This window comes from Hemiscyllium ocellatum, chromosome 38 (assembly GCF_020745735.1).
Source record: "Hemiscyllium ocellatum isolate sHemOce1 chromosome 38, sHemOce1.pat.X.cur, whole genome shotgun sequence".
Lineage (NCBI taxonomy): Eukaryota > Metazoa > Chordata > Chondrichthyes > Orectolobiformes > Hemiscylliidae > Hemiscyllium > Hemiscyllium ocellatum.
Genome location: NC_083438.1, coordinates 3,864,827 through 3,885,001, shown reverse-complemented (window position 1 = coordinate 3,885,001; position 20,175 = coordinate 3,864,827).

Sequence of the window (20,175 nt, the reverse complement as noted above, 5' to 3'; positions counted from 1 at the left end):
TCCTCCAGCCCCGCCCCTGTCCTTCCATTGGTCCGCCGCTGACATCAATCATCCTGTGACCATTGTTGGCTGGAGCATGCGCACTGTTTCTTGGCTTTTGTTGCTGTTCATAAGTTACAAGAGTGAGGGACAAAGTTAAAAACACACAATCACCTGATGAAGCAGGAGCAACGCTAGTGCTTCCAAATAAACCTGTTGGACTATAACCTGGTGTTCTGTGAATTTTAATTTTGTCCATCCTAATCCAACACCAGCACCTCCAAGTCATGAGTGAGGGAGGAATGTATAACATAAGAACTGGGTACAGGAGAAGGCCATCCTGCCCTTTGAGCTTGCTCTGCCATTCAACGAGATCATGGCTGATCATTTCGTGGACGCAGAACCATTTACCCATGTTCTCACTGTATTCCTTAATTAATTATTTCTGTTTTGAAAAAAGCTACCTTAGCTTTAAAAACGTTTACTGAACAAACATCAACTACTTCCCTGGGCAATGAATTCCATTGAGGTTAAGAAGTTCCTTCTCAATTCAGTCCTAAATTTGCTGCCTCTAATCTTGAGGTGATGCCATCTTGTCCTAGATTCACCTGCCAGTGGAAGCATCCTCTCTACTTCTATTTTATCCATTTCATTCATTATTTTATATGTTTCCATTCTTCTGAATTCCAATGAATGTAATCCCAATCTACTCCGTCTCTGTTAAGCCAACCCCCTCAACTCTGGAATCAACCTAGTTAATCTCCTCTGCACCCCCTCTCGTGCCAGTACATCCTTTCTCAACTAAGGAGATAAAAACTACATGGGGTACTCCAGGTGTGGCCTCACCAGCACCCAATACAGCTGGAACATAACATCTGCTTTTAAGCACAATCCCTTCAGCATAGAAGGACAAAATTGCATTTGCCTTCAGAATTGATTGTTATACCTGGTGACCAACCCTCATGCAGTAGGATACACAGGTGCCTCTGCTTAGCAAAAATGCAACTTTTAAAATTCAATTAATAATCTCTTTTTAATGTTACTTCAACCAAACAGTATGACATTAAATTTATGAACATTATATTCCATATGACCGACCATTGCCCACTCACTCAATGTATCTATGTTCCTCTGCAAAATTCCACAGTCCTGCGCACACTTTGTCCTGCTACTCATCATCGTGTCATAAGCAAACTTTAACACCCTAAATGTGGTCCCCAACTCCAAATCATCTGTATCAATTCTAAATAATCGCAGTCACAACACTGATCCCTGAGGCACACAACTAGTCACTGATTGCCAGCCAGGATAATATGCATTTATCCCCACACTTTGCTTCCTGTTAGTCAACCAATCTTCTATCTATGCTAATACTATACCCCTAATGCCATATACCTTTATATTATGCAACAGCCTCTTACACAGCACCTTTTTGAAGGCCTTTTGGAAATCCAGGTACACTGCACCCACTGGGTCCACATTGTCCAACTTGCTTGAAATGTCTTCATAGAATTCCAAAAGATTTTTCAAGCATGACCTGCCCTTCATGAACCCATGCTGTATCTGTCCAATGGGACAATTTCTATCAAGTCCCTGCTATTTCTTCCTTGATACTAGATCAAAGCATCATTCCCACTATAGAGAAGAAGCTGTCTGGGGTATAATTACCCATCTTTTGTCCACCTCCTTTTTAAAACAGTGGCGTCACTTTTGCTGCTTTCCAAACTGCTGAGACTGCCATGAAGTCCAGTGAATTTTGGAAAAATACTGTCAGTGCATTTGCTATTTCTCCTGGGATACATTCTGTAGGGAAAAGAGAATTTTCTATTATTAGCTCAATTACCTCCAACAGTCCAAAACTAGGTGTTCTATAATAATGATAGTTTCCATATCCTCACCTACCTTTGTGTCTTTGTTAATTACTGGCAAGATATTAGTATCCCCCACTGTGATGTCCAGTAACTAAATGCTGCTTCTCTTTTTCCAAAAGACCAACGTTTACTTTTGCCACTCTTTTCTCATTATTTATGTTTATAGAAACATTTGCTATCTGTCTTTATAGTCTGTGCTAGTTTATTTTTCTCATGTTCGAGCTTACATTTCTTTGTAGCTCTTCTGTGGCTTTCTGTTGACCTTTAAAGTTTTCCCAGTTCTAGTTTCATGCTGGTTTTGGCCACTTTGTATGCCTTTCAATTTGATCACTTTCCTTAGATACCCATCGTAGAGAACACCTTTTCTTACAGTCCTTCCATTTCACTGGAATATACCTTTGCTGAGGACTTTGGAAAATGTCTTTGAAAATCTTCCACTGCTCATCAACTGTCCCACCATAAAATCTTTGTTTCCAGTCTACGTTATCAAGGTTCTACCTCATTCTATTGTAGTTCCTCATGTCCAAGCACAGGACCCAGAAATTATATTTTATCTTCACACTCTCCATATGTATTAAATTCAACCATACAGTGATCACTTCTTCCGAGAGGATCCCTAACTCTGAGGTCACTAATTATTCCTGTCTCATTGCAGAGGATCAGATCTTGGATAGCTTGCTTCCTTGTAGATCCACTTCATACTGTTCAAGTAAAATATCACAGAACTCCTCATAGCTATCCTGACTAAGCTGGTTTGACCAAAATACATTTACACTAAGATCACCCATGATAATAACCGTACCATTTTTACAGGCATTAGTTATTTCTTTGTTTATTGCCCATCCCAATATGATGTTATTATTTGGTGGCCTGCACACTGCACCTATCTTGGTAGAATTTTGAATGCATCATTCCTGTTTCTCCTAATGTATGGCAAAAACAACAACTACTCGTATTGTATGGAATCTTTCCCAATGGCAAATCTCCTAAGGTACTTCATGGATGATCAAAACATTGATTAAGCAGAATGATTTCAAAAAAAAATCTTAAAGGAGGATAGAACAGGTTAGGGAGACGATTTGACAGACTTCTGCCCTTGACACTTCCAATTGTGGAGTGATGCAGATGGGGCAGGTTGGAAAGGAAACATGCAAAGGGGAAATGGAGGAGCGCAGGCAGTGTATAAGGTCTTAAGGACAAAGGAGGTTCCAGACTGAGTCTGTCTGTGATAGACAGTATGGCTGCCTCATGGAGTTTGAAGCACTGCAACGGGTGCATGCAAGTCATGTTAGTCGAGGATAGTATAATGGTGGCTGAGAGAACTTTTCATGAGGATTCGTCTCCTGAGGTAGTGTGGGCTGAGGTTAGAAACAGAAGGGGAGAGGTGACACTGCTTGGAGTTTTTTTATAGGCCTCCACAGAGTTCTAGGGAAGTGGAAGAGAGGATTAGCAAAATTATTCTGTGTAAGAGCAAAAGTAACAGGGTGGTCATTCTCTATAAACCTCAGACGCACGCGCAGTTTGATTTCCATGCAGAGCATGCACAATGTCACATTGATCAGGACAGGTAGAGAGAGACGTGGAGCAGCTTTCTCCAGCAGCGGCTGCGATCGGCTTCAGAGAGCGGCGCTCAGAGCCGGTGTGTGGGAGCCTCGCTGGGAGAAAGGAGCGGAGAGAATTCACAAGTGCGGGATACAGGTTAAAAAAAAACAAAAAAGCCCCTCCAGGCCCGGGGAAGGAGGTGGCGGTCTCTGATCGGGGAAGCGGCCCAGGGTCACGGCCGCCATTTGTTTGAGGGAAGAGGGAGAGCGGGCCGCAGGGTCGCCATGTTGAGAAGGTCAAGGTGCAGGAGGGCGGGGCTCTCGGCGTCTGTAGAACAATCAGAGGAAAGGGAAGCCCCATTGTTAATGATGAATTCCATGAACACAGCGTCACTGGGCGGTCCCGCAGGAATATCCTCTCTCAGTCCTGCTGTGATGTTTCACCCAATCACAACCAGCAGCTCTCCTCCTCTCTCAGCTCCCCTTCTGTCCTTCCTGCAGCATCTGTCCCCTGGGACATTGAGCTGCCTGTCCTGTCCCTCCCTCAGCTGTTGTTCTGTAATACCTGTGATATCCCAATCCCATCCTAGATTACTTCACTATAGACATGAAACATTTAATTCACATTCAATCATTTGCAATGGTGGGATTTGAACCTGCGTCCAGAGAACCTTTGTTGATTTTCTGGATAAATTGCCTCACAATAATGCCACTAGGCTCTCACTTCATCTGCTCACAGGTTGAGCATCCCAGTGCAACAAGAATCAAAACCATTTCTTCCTGCAAAATTATTTGATCCTGATCTCTGGTGATATCCCTCTGTATCTCTCCATGTGGGATCCCTCACTGCGTGGGTCTAATTGCTGTCTCTGTCAGCATCTCTCACTCTTGCAGCTACTCCAGATCCTGAGCCAACAAAATTCTCTACTCCAGAGAGATGAGGCAGCACAGGCCAGATCTCTGTGGGCTCAGTGCCATTCTCCATGTGTAACCCTCACAGCATCAGTCTAATTTCCCATTCTGCTTATTTCTGTGTCTTCTGCAGGTACTCAATAGAGTTGCCAACTGCTGGTTGGGAAGATGGTTAGTCAGCCGCAGAAACAAAGGTCAGGGAGGTCGGGAGCCTTCAATAAATCCTGCCACCAGGTAAGATCATTCACAGAGCAGAGAGCAATGAGAGGGCTCCAAACATCAGCTAACAGGACATGACATAGATATAGTGCTGGAGGAGGAGGACAGTACAGTCACACCCCAGGCTCAAGCACCATCTTTACTTTAAGTTTTCTTGTACTGGGGCAGCATAGGGAGTTCCCATTTTTCAATCCAGGCATGTGCTCTCTTACTGAGCATCAGGACAACAGAGGGGAAAGCAGGCCTCCCATGAGAGGGTAGTAATGCTGCCTGGGATCTTTCTGTTCCCCATTCCTTCTCTAAAACTGTATCTATGGCTTGTCTTGTAGACCAGTGTCTTCAATCATTCTAACTTCTACAACAGTTCCTAACTCTGTCATCTCCTCCCCTCTCACCAATTACTTCACATATTTGAAACCTCCAGTCCAGATGACCATCCATATCGCTGGAACTTGCTTCAGTCTCTACAACATGCCTTGTCTCGATAGTCTCCTCCTCCAACAACTGGAGACATAGGGTCTGTTTCTGTGCAGCATGACTCTTCGGCCTAGGTTTACGAAATGAAATGCGTCGCGTTTGCCTGTGTTTGGCCCATATCCCTTCTAATCTTCTCCTCTCCATGTACCTGCCCAAGTGTCTTTTCCATATTGTAATTGTACTCGTTTTCACCATTTCCTCTGGCAGTCCATTCCGTCTATGCACCATTCTTTGTTGAAAATATTGTTCTTCAGCTCCCTCTTTAAATTCTTACTCTGTCACCTCACGTTTATGCCTCTAGCTTTGGACTCACCTAGCCTTGGCAATTCACTTACTTAGGCCCTACATTGTTTCATAAACCTTTATAAGGTCACCCCGTGGCCTCCTCTGCCTGAGGGAAATATTGACGACAATGTTACAAATATCTCCAACTCATGTACTCAGTACTCTGGCCACTGAAGACAAGTGTGCCAAATGTTGCTTTCCCCACCCTGTCCCCCTGTGATGCCACTTCCAAAGAACAATATAACTGCACCCCTTGGTCTCTCTCTGTTCGACAAACTGCCCAGGGCCCTACCGTTAACTGTGTTAGTCCTCCGTGGTTTGTCTGAACTAAATTCAATACCCGAATTAAACTCTATCTTTCATTCCTTAACCCTCTGGCCCAGTTGATTACCATCCCCTTCGACAACTATATTCTGTGTCCACTCTTCCACTAATCTTGGTATCAACAAACATAATAACAAGGACTCCTATATTTTCACTCAAAACGTTTATGTAGATGATGTACAACAGTGGTCCCAGCACCAATCCTTAACGCTCACTGCTGGTCAGAGGCCTCCAGTCTGAACAACAACCCTCTCCCACCACCCTCTGTCTCCAACTGTCATCCCATTGTGTATCCAGTTGGCTAGCTCTCCCTGATCCCTTGTGAGCCACACTTACTGACCAATCTATCATGCTACACCTGACCAAGGGTTTGCTGAAGCCAAAAACAACGTCTGTTGCTCTGCCTTCATCTATCTTCTCGGTCACATCTTGAACAAACTCCAGTCAAGTTTGTGGGACATGTTTTCCCACGCACAAAGCCATGCTAGCTGTCCGTAATCAGTCCTTATCTTTCCAAACGCATGTAAGTCCTACCTCTCAGAATGACCATCAACAACTGACCCACCCTGATGTCTGGCTCATCAGTCTGTAGTTCCCTGGCTTTCTCTTGCAGCCTTTCTTAATTAACATTATAACCTCAGTCAGACAGTCATACCGCACTTTTTAGTTAACACTAACAATACTCTAAAATTGATCTCGTCCCACCTGCCTCTTCCTGGATCATGTCACTTTAAACCTTTCCTATTCCTATACTAATCCAAATGTCTTTAAACATTGTAATTGTCCCCACATTCATGCCTTCCTTGGGAAGTTCACTCCTCACGCATCCAACCCTCTCTGTGACAATGTGTTCCCATGTACTTTTTTAAAATGTCTCTCCTCTAAACTTAAGAATGTAGTGCCTTGTCTTGAAACTCCCCTGTCCATGGGAAAAGACAGCTCCCATTAACTCTATCTATCCCCCTCATTATTTTATAAACTTCTGTGAGGTCATCTGTCAACATTCAGGTTTCAATGAAAAAATACCAACCTATCCAGCCTTTCTTTATAACTGAAAACTTCCATAACCAGCCACATCCCAGTAAATCTCATCTGAATCCTCTGCAGCTTAATAACATCCTTCCTATAACTGGGCGACCCGAACTGGACGCAGTATTCCAGAAGAGGACCAAAGGATTGAGCAGTGAAAGCAAATGTGGTAAGCAAGTTTTTTTATTAACCATCCTGTCTCTCCATGTTGCAAACTTAAAAGGATTATGTACCTGAACCCTGAGTTCTACGACACTCCCGAAGGTCCTACCATTAATTGTATAAGCCCTGCCCGTGTTTGTTGTACCAAATGCATTCCCTCACATTTATTCAGATTGAGCTCCATCTACAGTTTTTCAGCCATTTACACATTTCATCAGCATCCCTTTGTAATCTCAGAAAACCTTCTTCACTGTCCACAATGCCACCCTCCGGTCTATCAGCCTGTCACACATAGCTCTCTATGGTACAAATATCTCTGCTAGGGGCCCTACAATGTCTTCACCAGCTTCCCACAATGTCCTGAGGTACATTTGATCAGGGCCTTTGGATTTATCTATCTTTGTGTTTATCCAAAATCTCCAGCACCTCCTTTTCTATAATGTGGACTCATTTCAAGACATTGGGTCATAGAGATGTATAGCACAGAAACAGATCCTTCGGACCAACTCCTGCATGACGTATCTAGTCACATTTGTCAGAATTTTGCCAATATCCCTCTAAACCCTTCCTACTCATACACCCACCCACATGCCTTTTAAATGTATTTCTATCATCCTCCACTATTTCCTCGGGCAGCTTATTCCATACACTCTGCAGGAACCAATTGTCCTTTAGGTCCCTTTAAAAAGTTCCTGTCACACTGTAAAGCTATGTCCTGTCGGTTGGGAAACCCTCAGCCTGGGGAAAAGACCTTGTCTATTGACCCTATCAATGATCATCATGATTTTAAAGTGAATTCAGCCCCAGCTTATTCAGCATTTCCCTGGAGCGCAAACCTACCAACTGTGACAACATCCTTGGTCATTTCTTCTGAACCCTTCCGTGTTCCACAACATCCTTCCGATGGCATTGAGACCAGAATGTCACACAGTATTCCAATAGTAGTTGATCAAAACACTGTTGAATTCCCTGAGCTCCCCAGTATTTATTCACAGTTAGTTCCAAAGTGAAATATTTGTTTTGGATCTTGTAATTCCACACATCGTTGGCTTCATTGATCATTGAGGATACCGGTTTTGTCCCTTGCTCTTCTTTTGCTCTTAATACACTTGTAGAATCTCTTTCAATTCTCCTTAGCTTTGGCAGAAAAAGTTATCTTATGTCGCCTTTTTGCATTCCTGATTTCAATGCTAAGTGGATTTCTACAGCCCTGATGCTCCTGAAGATATTCCCTTGAGTCAGCCAGTTATATCTGACATGTGCCCCCTTTTTCCTGACCAGAGCCTCGAAACTCAGCCAGTGTTTTCTAACTCTATCAGCATTGAGCTGCACACTAACAGGAACATGCTGGAGCTGAACGCTCCTTTTATCTCGGTTTTAAGATATTCCGACTTGCGAGACTTCATTTTACCTGCAAGTGGCCTCCCCATATCTACTTTAAAAATTCCTGTCTAATACTATCTTGCTCCATTGTATAACTTGAGCTTGTGGACCAGATCTGTCCTTTTCCATTGCTATTTTCAAATAATACAATTGTGGTGACTTTCCAAAGGGCTCCCCTACTAACACCTCAGTCCCGTTCCCGACCTTGTTTCCCAAGGGGAGGTCAGGTTTAGCCCCATTCTCCAGTTGGGCCATTTACATAATGACGGGAGTTTTCAGAACACACTTAACAAATTCCTTCCATCCAAATGCTTAATGCAGTAGCAATCCCAGTCCAGGTCTGGAAAGGTTAAGATCCCCTATCATTACAACTCTATTATTCTAACAGGTATCTGAGATCTCCTGACATATTTGCTCCTTCATCTCCCATTGCCTATTGCTGTAGTATGACCGTAGTAAACTGATGACCAATTTCTATTTCTTAGTTCCACCAATATCGCTTAACTGGGCGATCCTGCATGAATACTCCCTCTAGGTACTGCTGGGATGTTTCCCCCAATCAAAACCACCAGTTCTCCTCCTGTTTTGCCTCCTGTTCTATCCTTCCTGTAGACTCTGTCTTCTGGAACATTGAGCCGCTTGTCCTGTTGCTCCCTTAGCTGTGTTTCTGTAATATCTGCAACATCCCAGTCCCATGTTCCCATCCATGCTCTGGGTTCAGCTGCCTTATCTGTCTGGCCCTTTGCATTGAAATAAATGCAGTTTAATCCATCAATTTTCCCTCATTGCCTGCTATGTTCTTGCCTGCCTTGTCTATTTATATTGCTCTCTTGAACATCTGTACCAACCTCAAATTTCTTTCTGGCCTTACAACTGTTATGGGTCCCACATCCCTGCCAGATGAGTTTAAATCCTCTCGAGCAGCTCCAGCAACTCTCCCCACCAGGATATGGGTCCCCCCTCCTGCTCCCAGTTCAGGTGTCTTCCCCACCCTGTCTGCTTGTGCTGACACCTTCAGACATTCAGACATCCAGGGTCTTGTCCACTAAGGTCCATGTGTTCCTCAATATTCCAGGAGGACCTACAATTCATGATGGATATCGTTCACTTATTAAACTTCCAACATTGATCAGAAGTAAACTCCATCTGCCAATACTCTGCTCGGTTTATCATCTGATCGATATCAGACTACAGCCTGAGACCATCCCCCTCACTGTGGACAGCACCCTTACCTTTCATGTCATCTGCAAACCTACTAATGATTCCTTCTCTTTTCACATGCGAGATATTAATGTACATAATAACCAGCAATGGTTCCTGTACAGATCCCTGTGGTATTCCCACTGGGCAAAGGCTTCCAATCGTGAAAGACACCCTCCACCAATTGTGGATCCAATTTTCCAACTTGCCTTGGATCCCATGGGCTCTTCCCTTTTGGACCAGCCTTCCATGTGGGGCCTTGTCAAAGACCTTAATAAACTCCATGTAAACCACATCATCTGCACTGTCCTCATCAATATCAGAGGACAATCCTCTACCAAATCCATACAGACAATCCCTAATGTATTCCTGTCCTTTGGAATGTTGATTCATTGTGTCCCTCAGAATTGTTTCCAATAATTTCCCTTGCCCCTGCTGTTGGACTACCTGCTCTGTAGTTACCTGGCCTATCACTGCTACTCTTGAACAAAGGAACCACATTAGCGATCCTCCAGTCATTCGGCACTTCACATGTGGCCAGCAATCTGCTCCCTTCCCTGCCATTACAGCCTGGGATATACTTTATTGTTACTGGGAATTTCTCCACCTTTTTGCCCGTGAATACATTTAATGCCTCCTTCTCATTGATCTTAATATGTTCCAGAACCTCACCATCCCAACTGAAATCCCCGGCGACAATGTCTCTCCTGTGTGAATACAGCTGGGAAGTATTCATTGAAGACCTCACCTACTTCCTTTGCCTCCATGCACTAATTGTCCCTTTGGTTTCTAACAGGCCCCACTGCTTAGTTGGGGATCCTCTTACTCTAACTGTACTTATTAAATATCTTGTGCCTTACCCTTAACATTATCTGCTAAGGATAATTTGTGACCATTGTTTGCCTGTTCATATTTTTAAGGACCACCCCCCGCCCCCAGCTTTCTATCTAATGCCTTTGTTATCCATTATTGATAGCGTTACCCACCTTTTGTTCACCCTGTAACCACATCTCTCTGGTGTCTACATCACTTTCATCTCTGTGTCACAAATCCAGCTACCTTATTGAAGAGACTTTGTCTATGCAGAAAAGAAAAATTCTGTACTCTTTCCCACAATTTCCTATCACAAACCAATTCGCTGATGTAGAGTTCCAATTAAACCTAATCCCACCCTGTTCCTTTCTGCTTGTCTTCAGCCACATCCCCATGCTGTTCCAATTTCTATTTGGATTTGGAAAATACTTTGCTGTGGGTATGTCGTGCAGACCAGGTGAGGATGGGCAGATGTCCTTCTCGATAGGACAAGTGTGTGGGTTTGTTGCAGTCAGCAATGGTTTCATACATTTTTAATTATAATATTTGATTTTATTGATTTCAAATTCCCCCATTTCAGACGGTGGGATTCAAACCTGTCTCCCCTTAACATTAGCTGAGGTTTTGGATACATGCCCGAGCAATAACACCACTAGGCCATCACTTCGCCTGCTCACAGGTTGCTCATTCCTGACCAGTTATAGCAGTGCATCATGAAGCTAAACATATCCTCTTGTCACAATTGATTGATCCTGACACCTTCCTGCATCTGGTGCTATCACTCAGTATCTCTCCATGTGCTATCCCTTAATGTGTGGGTCTAATTGTTGTCTCTGTCAGCGTCTCTCACTCTTGCAGCTACTCCAGATCCTGAGCAAACAGAATTCTCCACTCCAGACAGCACAGGCCAGGGATGGAGACTGGGATTTTCCAGATCTCTGTAGGACTCAGTGCCATTCTACACATGTAACCTTCACTACATCAGTGTAACTTTCCATTCTGTCTATTTTTCTGTCTTCTGTAGGTACTCAGGAAGTTCCTGACTCGATAGACTTCCCAACTGCTGGGTGTCTGGTCCGTCACCACATTGAAGACGGTTGGTCAGCCAGAGAGACAAAGGGCAGGGAGATCTGGAGCCTTCAATAAATCCTGCAGTGAGGTAAGATCACTCACAGTGCACAGAGCAGAGAGCAATGAGAGGGCTCCAAACATCAGCTAACAGGACATGACACAGATACAGTGCTGGAGGGGAAACACAGTACAGGCACACCTCTATCTCAATCACCACGTCTACTTTGACTTACATTGCACTGAGACAGCATAGAGAGTTCACAGTTATCAATCCAGGCCTGTGCTGTCTTAGTGAGCATCGGTACAACAGAGGGGAAAGCAGGCCTCCCATGAGAGGGTGGGAATGCTGCCTGGGATCTTTCTGTTCTGTGTTCTCTCCAACACTGTACCTATGGTATGTCTTGTGGATCAGTGTCTTCAATAATTTTTAACTCCTATAACAGTTCCTATCTCTGTAACCTCCTTCTTTCCATATAGGCCCTCCACATATTTTATACGTACCGCATTCCAGACTATCTCCCTAAGGCTATAGCTTGCTTCAGTGTCTACAACATGCCTTATCTCAGTATTCTCCTCCTCTTTAACTGTGTACAGGGCCATGCTGCATGAAAACAGGACCTTCAGTCCAAGTCATCAATGCTGACCATTTTTCCAAAACTGAACGAGTCACATTTGCCTGTGTTTGGCCCATGTCCCTTCAGACCTTCCCCTCTCCATGTACCTGCCTCAATTTCGTTTCCATGTTGCAATTGTTCTTGTTTCGTCCATGTGGCCCTGGCAGTGCATTCCGTCAATGCACCATCCTCTGTGGATAATGTTGCTCCTCAGCTCCTTCTTTAAATCTTTGCTCTCTCACGTTACGTTTATACCCTCTAGTTTTAGACTCATTTACCATTGGCTATTCACCATTCTTACTCCCTGCATGGTTTAATAAACCTTTATAAGGTCACCCCTTATAAGCCTCCTGTGTCCAAGGGAAATATTGAAGACAATGTTACAAATATCTCTAACTCATGTATCAAAGCGCTGGCCAATGATGGTAAGTGTACCAAATGCTGCTTTCCCCACCCTGTCCACCTATGATGCCACTTCCCAGGAACAATGTAACTGCACCCCTTGGTCTGTCTCTGTTCGACAACACTACCCAGGGCTGTACCATTAACTGTGTCAGTCCAAAACTCAATACCTGAATTAAAGTCCATATTTCATGCCTTGTTCCACTGACCCAGTTGGTCGATATCCCCTTTGATAACCGTATTCACTGCCCACTACGCCATTAACTTGATCATCCACAAAATTACTAACAATGACTTCTGTATTTTCAGCCAAATCGTTTATGTAGATGATGCACATCAGTAGACCCAGGCCCGATCCTTGTAGCACACTGCTGGTCACAGGCCTCCAGTCTGAACAACAACCCTCTCCCACCACCCTCTGTCTCCTACTGTCAAGCCAATTTTGTATCCAGTTGACTAGCTGTCCCTGATCACGTGATCTAATGTTACGAACTTGTATATCATGCTAAATCCTGTCAAAGGTCCTGCTGTACGGTCACCACTTCAACAAAAGCAATCAAGTTAGTGAGACCTGACTTTGTACGCACAAAGCCGTGCTGACTATGTTTCATCAATCCTTGCCTTTCCAAACACACACAATTCCTGTCTGGCACAATCACTTCCACATCTTACCTAATACTGACATTGGGCGACTTGATCTTTAGTTCCCTGGGTTTCCATCGCAGTCTTTCTTAAATAATGGAACAAAACCATATTGTTGTCAGAGCTGGACAGCATGGAAACTGACCCTTCAGTTGATATCAACCATAATCTCAAACTAAACTTGTCCCAGCTGCCTGTTGCTGGCCCATATCCCTCCAACCCTTTCCTATCCATTTACTTAACTAAATGTCTTTCAAACGTTGTAATTGCACCGTCCTCTACCTCAGGAAGTTCATTCTATACCAAAACCACCCTCTGTAACAATTTGCCCCTTATTTTTTTTTAACATCTCTCTCTTCTTTCCTGAAAAATGTGGCCCCTCCCCTTGAGACTCGCTCATCTTAAGGAAAAGGTAACAACCATTAACTCTCTCAATATTCCAACTTTTTTTCTTAAACTTCTAGAAGGTCACCTCTCAACCTCCAGGCTCCAGTGAAAAAAACTCTATGTATCCAGCCATTTTTCAAACTCCAGCTTTTCATACCCAGCAATGTCCTGATAAATCTCTTCTGAGCACCCTTCAGGTTAAGAATATCCTCCCTATAACTGGGCGACCAGAACTGGAGAGTATTGCAGAAGAGTCCTCAACAATGTCCAAACAATATCATAATCACGTCCCAAATCCTCCACTCAATGGACTGCGCAATAGTCAGGCATGCCAAGCACTGTCTTATCCATCCTGTGATGCAAACTTCAAGAATTATGTATCTGAATCCGGATGTCCCTCTGCTCTAGAACACTAACCGAGGCCTGAACATTAATTGTATAAACTCTACCCTTGTTTGTCTTACCAAATGCATTACCTCGCATTTATTCAGATTGAATTCCATCTGCAGTTTTACAGCTCATTCACCCATTTCATCAAGATCCCTTTGTAACATTAGAAAACCTCCTTCACTGTCTACTATGTCACCCTCCAGCCTTCCAGCCCATCACACATGGCTGTCAATGGTACAAATACCCTTGCTGGTAGCTCCTCGATTTCTTCCCTCGCATCCCACAATGCCCTGTGATACACTTAAGCAGGTCCTGGGGCTTTCCATACCTTCGTGTTTTAAAACCACAAGCACCACCTCTTCTATAACATGCCCTCTTTTCAAGTCATAGAGTTGTACAGCATGGAAACAGACCCTTCGTTCCAACTCATCCATGCTGACTAGAAGATTTAAATACATTTTTCCTATTTACCAGCATTTGGCCCATGTACCTCTGAACCCTTACTCATATACCCATCCAGATACCTTTTAAATGTTGTAATTGTATCAGTCTCCGTTACTTTCTCTCTCAGCTCATTCCATACACACATCACCGTGTGCATGAAAAGGCTGTTCCTTCCGTCCCCTTTTAAACCTTTCCCCTCTAAACTTAAACCTATGCCCTTTAGTTTTGGACTTCCCAATCCCTGGGGAAAGACATTGACTGTTTACCCAATCCATGCTGCACATGTTTATATAAACCTCTTTAAGGTCTCTGATGCTCCAGGGAAAATAGCCCCAGCTTATTCAGCAAGAACCCTGGCAACATCTTGGAAATCTTTTCTGAGCCCTTTCAAGTTTCACAACATCCTGCCTATAGCAGGGAGACTGGAATTGCAGAGAACTCCAATTGTGGTCGAACGTATTACTCTTGTTCCCTGAGTTCCCCAGTCTTTGTCCACAGTAAGTTCTGGAGTGAAAACTTTGTTTAGGGTCTTAGCCATATCTGCTAATGAAAGCCAACACACCATATGCCTTTTTAACACCCTCTCAAATTGGGTGGTAACTTCAGCGACACCGGATCCCTCTGATTGTATACACTGCTGAGAGTCCTGCCTTTACCCATGTAAGGTTTTTCTGCAGAATCTTCCAATCTGAAGCCATCCCAATCTTTGTAACTTCCCACAGTCCCTACAACACTCATAAACTGTGAAACCTCCTCAAGTCCCTATATTCCTAATGCCTGCAAAATCCTCCAGTCCCAATATCCCTCCTTAACTCTTGTAAATGACACCGGCCTCCAGTGCCCTTATGGGGAACATTGCAGAGGAGGGAAGAGTTTCAGAGACTGGGCCATGTTACAGAGGTAGGAAGGGCTGCAGAACCTGGAGGATGGTACTAATGTAGGAAGGGACGTGGATCCTGCAGGAAGTTAGAGGGACCGGGATTGCTAGAACCTGCAGGATGGGACCAAGAATGAGATGTGGAACATGAAGGATGTTATGATTTGAACCACAGATCATTTTTGATTGAACCATTCAGCCGTTCTTAGAGTCAAAGAGATGTACAGCATGGAAACATAACGTTCGGTCCAACCCGTCCATACTGACCAGATATCCCAACCAAATCTCGTCCCGCCTACCAGCATCTGGCCTATATTCTTGCAAACCCTTCCTATTCATATACCCATCCAGATGTCTTTGTATCAGCCTCCACCACTTCCTCTGGCAGCTCATTCCATACACGTAACACCCTCTGCATGAAAAGAAAATTGCCTCTTAAGCCTCTTATACCTTCCCCTCTAACCATAAACCTATGTCCTCCAGTTCTGGACTCCAACACCCAACGGTAAAGACTTTGTCTCTTTCTCCTCTCCATGCCCCTCATGATTTTATAAACCTCTATAAGGTCACCCCTCAGCCTTCCATGCTCCAGGGAAAACAGCCCCAGTCTATTCAAGCTCTCTCTTTAACTCAAACCCTCCAACCCTGGCAACATCCTTGTAAATTCTTTCTGAACCCTTTCAAGTTTCACAACATCCTTCCAATAGGAAGGTGACCACAATTGCACACAATATTCCTAAAGTAACCTGACCAATGTCCTGTACAGCAACATCATGACATGCCAACTCCTGTACTCAATACTCTGACCAATAAAAGAAAGTATACCAAATGCCTCCTTCACTATCCTACCTACCTGCGACTCTGCTTTCAAGGAGCAATGAACTGCATTCCAATATCTCTATGTTCAGCAACACTCCGTCAGACCTTACCATTAAGTGTTTAAGTCCAGCAAAGATGTGCTTTCGCAAAATGCAGCACCTCACATTTATCTGAATTAAACTCCATCTGCCACTTCTCAGCCCTATGCCCCATCTCATCAAGATTTTATTGTAATTGGAAGTAACCTCTTTCGCTGGCCACTACACCTCCAATTTTGTTGTCATCTGCAAACTTACTAACTATACCTCTTATGTGCTCACAACCAAATCATTTATGTAAACAATGCAAAATAATTGACCCAGCACTGATCCTTGTGGCACTCCACTGGTCACAGGCCTCCAGTTTGAAAACCAACCCTCCCCCACCACTTTTTGTCTTCTATCTTTGAGCCAGTTCTGTACCAATTCGCTAGCTCTCCCCGTATTCCGTGAGATTTAACCTCGCTAACCAGTCTCCAATGGGAAACTTTGTTGAACGCCTGACTGAAATCCATATAGATCACATCCACCACTCTGCCCTCATCAATCCTCTGTGTTACTTCTTCAAAAAACTCAATCAAGTTTGTGAGACATGATTTCCCACTCTCAAAGCAATGTTGACTATCCCTAATCAGTCCTTGCATTTCCTTGACCCTGACTCATGCATGTACATCCTGTCCCTCACGATTCCCTCCAACAACGTGCCCACCGATGTCAGGCTCACCAGTCTGTAGCTCCTTGGCTTTTCTTTACTGCCTTCCTTAAATTGTAGCAACAAGCTAGCCAACCTCCAGTCTTCTAGCTCCGATGTACTATGGGAGTTCAGATGTGAATCTATTTGCCCATTCTTTCTGTGTGCCTGAGGTTGACCTGGGGGCGCTCTGGTAGAAAGCACTCTCAATATATCCGGTAACATCCAGATCCACAGGACTGACCACAGCTCACCTCATCAAACCCTTCGTTTAGAATGGTCTTTATTTTAATATTTTTAAATGGCAGCTTTGTGAGATGCAGGAATTGAAGAGTTGTCATTTTTGAAAGAATGAAACTTTTATCATTGACCCTGACCCATGCAATGGGTATTCGTGGATTCTGTTCTTCTCAGCAGACTATCACTCAGAGGATTGTATGACCAGGGAATCTGAGTGCGGATAGTCTTTGCTCGGTAGAGTGTCAGTTTACCAGTTTATGTCAGCTCGGACGCAGTGTTTCTGGAGAATGTGTAACTGTGTAAATACCTCAGTGACAGGTTCAGGGGTGAGTGCACTGGGCTCTGAGCACCAGGAACTGGGAAACCTCATGCTGTTTGTTTGTGGCAAAAGTGAGAATTGCAGATGCTGCAGATCAGAGTCTAGATTAGAGTGGTGCTGGAAAAGCACAGCAGGTCAGGCAGCATCCGAGGAGCGGGAAAATCGATGTTTTGCCCGATGTCGATGTTCCCGCACCTCGGATGCTGCCTGACCTGCTGTGCTTTTCCAGCACCACTCTAATCTAGACTCTGTTTGTACGTGGGGCTTGGCACCAGACTGGGTGAGAGCAGCTCCCTGAGTAAATGACAGGTATGGAGCTTGGGTTCCTCCTGCTGTGTTTGACCTTGTGCCATATCGTTATCTCCCTCTCATGAATGAGCGTGTCATGTTCTCCAGTCCTAACAGTGTCCACTCCCTGGAAACCCTTCCAGCTGTTGAACATGTCCCTTCTCTCTCATTCCCTCCAGCCCTTCCAACCTGGCCTTGGTCTTGTATCTCCTGCAATCCTAAATGACCAATGTTATCGCATTGCTTTCCATTGAGATGTGTGGGAACAAACCTGAAGTAGTTTTGGGCCATTGGAAGAAAAAGACAACTTCCCCTTCTCCACCTTTGTCAAACAGAGTCTGCTTGTTTGTCTCTCTCCCATAAGGAGAAGGAACCATCCTTTCAGCATCCACCCTGTCCATTCCCCTGAGGATCTGTACATTTTAATGAGGACAACTCTCCTCCTGATGACCCTCAGTGACACAACACCGAAGTGACATGTTTATGTTCCCCGATTTTCTGCAACTGCTTCCTTTTGCTCTATCCCTCCCTCATTCTGAAACCTCCCCCAGTCTGGACAGTGCTCCAAACCACTAATTACTGAGAATGCTCCAACCTCCTACCTCCGTAAACTTCTCACACTCCTACAATCCTCCTTGTCTGTGAGAACCTCTCCAGCTTCTACAGACCTTGCAAATTATTGCATCTCCTGCAGCCCTCACCATCTCTGTATGTTCCGGTCACTACATTTCTCCATGTATCTGTAAACCCCTCCAGGCCCTTCCCTTCAAATCTGCCTATCTCTCCAAGGTCCTGCAGTTCCACAAAACATCCCTCTTCGTGGAACTTCCACCAGAGACCACGAGCCTCCAGATCTCGGTAATCCCCTGCGGTTCTCTTTATCTCTGTTCCTAGCTTCAGTCCCGACAACCCTACTTCCATATACATCATCATCAAGTCCCAGCAATCCTCCTGCACTGTGTAACCCCCAAAAGACCTTACAATTCTATCTCGATCATTAACTGCCTGCAGTGATTTGAAACTTCGGTAATTAGAGTCAGAGAATCATAGAGATGTGCAGCATGGAAACAGACCCTTCGGTCCAACTTGTCCATGCTAATCCAGTCGCACCAACCAGAACCTGGCCCATCTCCCTCTAATCCCCTCCTATTCATACACCCATCCAGATGCCTTTCAACTGTTGCAATTGTACCAGCCTCCTCCACTTCCCCTGGCAGTTTGTTCCAAACGCGTACCACCCTCTGTGTGAAACATTTGCTCATTAGCTGTCTTTTATATCTTTCCCCTCTCAACCTACACCTATGCCCTATAGTTCTGGACTCACCAACCCCAGGGAAAAGATTTTGTCTATTTATCCTATCCTTGCCCCTCATAATTTTGTAAACCTCTGTAAGGTCACCCCTCAGCTTCCGACGCTCCAGCGACTACAACCCCAGCCTGTTCAGCCTCTCCCGATAGCTCAAATCCTCCCACCTTGGCAACATCCTTGTAAATCATTTCTGAACCCTTCACGTTTCACATCCTTCCAATAGGAAGGAGAACAGAATTACACATGGTTTTCCAAACGTGGCCTAACCAATGTCCTGTACAGCCGCAACACGACCTCCCAACTCTTGTACTCAATACTCTGACCAATAAAGGAATGCATACCAAGTGCCTTCTTTGCTATCCTATCGACCTGTGACTCTACTTTCAACGACCTTTGTACTTCATTTGAAAAATTGGATAGACAGATGGAGTGGCCTGAGGTCTTGTGGGTGAAGCTAGTTCAGTCTAAGCTGTTAGGCAGAGCCTGTGAGGTATGTGCAGCTCTGTCTCCTGAGTGGTCAAGAGATTATGCACATGTCAAACAGGCTATTGTAAGTGCTTATGGATTAGGATCAGAAGTGTAACGACAGCGGTTCAGAAACATTAAGAAAGAACCAGGACAGACTTATGTGGAGTTCTATATAATTAAACATAGTAATCTTTCTGCAACATCTCCAGTCTCCATGCGTCCTTCTGTCATGGTGAGCTGCTCCAATCCCCATAACCTTTCCTGCCTGTGTACACCATCAAGTTGATACAACCCTTCTGATTTCTGTCATGTCCTGCAGACTCGTTTTTGTGAATTCTGCCGAGCACTGATACCCTCTTTATCTGTGTAAATACCTCAGTCTCTACAATCCCCATTAATTTGCAACCCCACCAGACCCATCACTATCTGTGAAAGCTCCTTCAGGTCTATATCATCCACCTTGCTGAATCCCACTCTCACCATTGCAAACCCCATTATTTCCTAATGTTATTGAGTCTCTAAAACCGACCCTATCAGTTTAATCTACTCCACTGCATACAACACTCCCAGTCTCTGTAATCTCTTCAATTTCTTCAGTTCCAATTTACGTATGTAGAGGTGTGACTGCTTTGTGACCATTGTATCCTCGTTTATATCTGCAAAAGGCTCTGCTCACTGTAGCACATCCTATGCTCATAAGTGAATCTGATCTCTCACCAGCCTCTCGATGACTCTCTCCTCCAGTCTCTACAAGCTTCCCTATCCCTGTCGTACCTTGCAGCATGCACAGCACTCACTCTTTCTGACATACCTTCCAGTGCATAAAATCATCTCTCCTACTAACTTCATCCAGTCTACAACTTCCTCCCTATCCCTGCAACATTCTCCAGTCTATATCATCTTTCATGGGCTTGCAACATTCTCCAGTCCATACCATCCTCCCTTTCCCTGTAACATTCTCCAGTCCATACCATCCTCCCT